Source organism: Octopus sinensis, linkage group LG16 (genome assembly GCF_006345805.1).
Source record: "Octopus sinensis linkage group LG16, ASM634580v1, whole genome shotgun sequence".
NCBI lineage: Eukaryota > Metazoa > Mollusca > Cephalopoda > Octopoda > Octopodidae > Octopus > Octopus sinensis.
This window is the reverse complement of record NC_043012.1, coordinates 48,767,620-48,771,606: the sequence shown is the minus strand read 5'-3', so window position 1 is coordinate 48,771,606 and position 3,987 is coordinate 48,767,620. Positions and strand designations below refer to the sequence as shown.

Here is a 3,987-nt window from a genome sequence, read left to right as displayed (position 1 = left end):
TATAAAAGTTAAGTTGTTGTTGTTGTTGTGTGGTAAGGCGATGGGGTGAGGGTGGGTGCGGTTGGGGATCTGGAGAGGGCAACTATCGCGATGAGCCATAATGATGTAGGGGGAAAATGAAATACATGTTAACTTTGCGTGATGGGCGGTTTAGATAAAGGAAGGAAAGAAGGAAGGAAATGAAGAAAGTAAGTAAGTAAGGAAGGAAGAAGGAAATGAAGAAAGTAAGGAAGGAAGGAAGGAAGGAAATGAAGAAAGTAAGTAAGGAAGGAAGGAAGGAAATTAAGAAAGTAAGGTAAAAAGACGAGAAGGAAGGTGTGTAGTGCACGAAGAAAGGAAAGAAGTTAAAGAAAGGAAGTAGAAAAGAATGACACAAACAAGCAAACAAATGAGGAAGGAAGAAAGGAACAAAGAGGGAAGGAAGTATAGAAGGAAGGTGTATAACGAAGGGAAAGAAAGAAAGAAAGAAAGAAAGAAAGAAAGATAGAAAGAAGTATGGAGCCAATCTGAAAAGCATGTGAAAGGAAAGAGAGCTGTGAAAGAAATTATAAAAATGGAGTAAATGAATAGCGGTGAAGAGGAGGAGGAGGTGAAGGAAATGAAAGAGGAAGTGGAAGAGAAACAGAAAGGAGGAAGAAGATTAATGAAAGGTTCCATGTACGCCATTGTTAGTACGTAGTATAGCAAACACCGAGGATGCACTTTCGTAGGAAATCAAACACCCTACTGCGTAATTATATAAATAGGGGAGATCTCGTCTGCCCAAATACTTACCACAAAGCGGAGCCCGTTGATGGTTACCCTAGTGCCAGTTTGTGGTGTTACACCGTAAGATGGTCCCCGGCAACCATTAGAAAGTTCGTTCCTACCATCTGAGAACAATGACAGTCCATTCGAATGGATTGTGCATAGCTTCCGTTTACAGAATTCCACTTAGAAAATCTTAGGGTCGATTCAGGACTATGATAAAAGTACATGCTGAAAATGCTGCGCAATGGGAATCAAGAGCCTGCAAATGGACCTTTCACCATACGGCCTTTATTGTGCTCATATGGTATATTTAGATTATATTCATTAATGGGTTAATAAAAAATTAAGCACATACCCACGCATATATGTACAAAAACCTACATAAATATATAGTCAATATATAAATATAGTAACCATGTGTGCGTACACTATGTGTGAGTACGTGATTATGTGTGTGAGTGAATGTGTGTAGATGTGTGTGTAGGTTTGTATGTATATGAGAAAATATTCCCTTTGATCTTTTGTTGGTTGAAGAACTTAAACCATTGCACTTCTGCCCAACTTGGCATAACTCCATAAACACACAAATTATAATCACTCATACATGTATGTACGTATGCATGTATGTATGTATGTATGTATGTATGTATGTATGTATGTATGTATGTATGTATGTATGCATATGTATATGTAGATAGGTAGATAGATAGATTGATAGATTGATAGATAGATAGATAGATAGATAGATAGATAGATAGATAGATAGATAGATAGATAGACAGACAGACAGACAGACAGGAAATGCATCTAGAGTTTACATTTGTATTTGATCAGATTCGCATTGCTTAAAGTTACACAGATATTAGACGAAAGACTTATGGTTGTTCGGATACTCGATTCTTAGTGATATTTTCTCTGCTTTTATATAAGTTGTCGCTAGATAAGGAGTAAACGTCGTTTTCGTTGACTGACTCAGTTCAAATGATGGGATTGATAGATGGTGAATGGTGAATGGTATTGACTGCTACTGGATGAAATTACCGCTTACTGCTGGATGCTATTAGGTGAGACTGCTACTGACTAGTCATGGAATCTTTGGCTGGAGAATGCTCAAGATACGAAAAATCTTTAGTATGATCACCAGAAGTGGAATCTCTGTTCTGTGTAGAGATTCCAGTGTTGATATTTTTTTCTTTGTGGAAATATCAGTACTGACTGTGGGAGTAAAATTCATATAAGTTATTAATAGCTAATGATACGGAAATCATCGCATTAGTGGAAGTACGAAAACAATTTATTTACCACTTAATGGAAAGCAGCAAGCTGTCGGTATACATTAGAAAAATCATTCACACACATAAACACACACACACACACACACACTCACACACACATACACTAACACACGTGTGTATACATGTATACATATATACATTTCCTTATGGAAATGTATTAATATATTATGGTTTAAGATGGTGAGACAAGAGCGACGCTTGAAGCAGTTGAATGACAGTTTTCTTGCAAAGGGATGCAGCAAGCTGCAATATGTGCAGTTTTTCACGGAGATCAGAGAGCGATATATGCCTCCTAGTCAAACTGGGAAGAATCCTGTCTCGAATTCTCGATGGAAAAAACGATTTCCCTGAACCTGAAGAAGTTCATGAGAATCATATAACTTCCATTGAAGTTAATAGCTGTAAGCTCCGTTTTTTTTTTACTTTGGGATATTAATTTCCTATACGTAGCTTGGCAAAATTTTTCTTGCGCACATGTATATTATATACATTTTTAATGTGCAAAATGCTAAGGTGAGTTACACTTGTCTAAGCAATATCGCGTTCATTATCGCACGCACGCAATATAGAATTTTTTTAAAAAAGATACGAAGTTGGTAAACATTCACCCAAAGCATGCATTTAGAAGAGCTGAAATCAAATCACCTACTCACTGGCATGATTCTATCTCTCCCAAACAGTAAATAATGCATTTCTGGGTTATATCATTAAAACAAATATAAATACATAATTACATCCTAGTATGTACTTATACACCCACACATGCACACACATACACACACACAAACATACACACACATAAATTGAGATAAATAGAGAGATAGAGAGAGACAGACAGACAGACAGACAGAGATCGAGACAGACAGACGAACGGACGGAAAGATATATAAAGCAATGGATGAATGGGTGTGTGGATGGACTGATGGATGAATGGATAGATGGACAGATGTCTTTATACGTAAAGGCCACATGGCTCAGCAGTTAGAGCGTCGGGCTCACAATCATGAAGTAGTGAGTTCGATTCTCGGACCGAGCTGTGTGTTGTGTTCTTGAGCAAGACACTTCATTTCCCGTTGCTCCAGTTCACTCAGCCGTAGAAATGACTCGCGAAGTCATTGGTACCAAGCCTTTTCCTTGGATGACATCGGTGGCGTGGAGAGAGAAAGCTGGTATGAATGGACGACTGCTGGTCTTCCATAAGCAACCTTGCCCAGACTTGTGCCTCGGAAGGTAACTTTCTAGATGCAATCCTATGGTTACTCATGACCGAAAGGGGTTTCTATGCATAAAACGAAAATAAGATATTGACTAAATAAAGAACACAGTACGTTAGAATTAAGAATTAATTTTTCCAAATTTCGCAGTAACTTCGAAGATTCGCCAAATCTTAGTTTACAAAGAACGTACCCATCTTAGCATTTTAAACTGACCAGTGTAGTCGAGTCCTAATTTATATACATTGTAAATAACCATAAGCTTCTATTTTTTCTCTGTGAAAGTCTGGATAGTGAACCACTATATGGCATTCGTCACCACTCCAGAATTTCAGCAAAATACAAGATATCTCTCCTTTTCAAACATTCTATTCTCTAGATTTGGCATCAATGAATTTTTGAGATTATAGATGAGATCAAAAAACATTCCCTACGAGAATAGTAAAACATGCCTGAAAACATCATAATACTTGGCAACATTCCTTGTCTGATAAACTTAAATACATGCCCAAAGATGTCGCACGACTCTACCGCAACATATCATCAGATGAAAGGATGAGTCTATATGAGCAGAAGACTATGCACCAAAGCAGTCTATCATGGACCAATTGCCGGATCACTACCTCCCACTTTGAACGGTATGCGCTTGCAATCCAGGAACTGGAAATATCAACCAAATACCTGATGCACAAAAGGGATAGAGATGCAGAAAAAACAGTAAAATGTAA

At 37.7% G+C, this 3,987-nt stretch overlaps 1 long non-coding RNA gene across 1 annotated transcript in view; it reads right to left on the bottom strand.

The window, feature by feature from the left end:
• LOC118766579 overlaps positions 1-892 on the bottom strand; it is a 24,753-nt gene extending 23,861 nt beyond the window's left edge. Inside the window, exon 1 of the long non-coding RNA XR_005002519.1 lies at positions 881-892. This is a non-coding gene — a long non-coding RNA (uncharacterized LOC118766579). The remainder of the gene's footprint in view (positions 1-880) is intronic.
• Between the last annotated feature and the right edge of the window lie 3,095 nt (positions 893-3,987).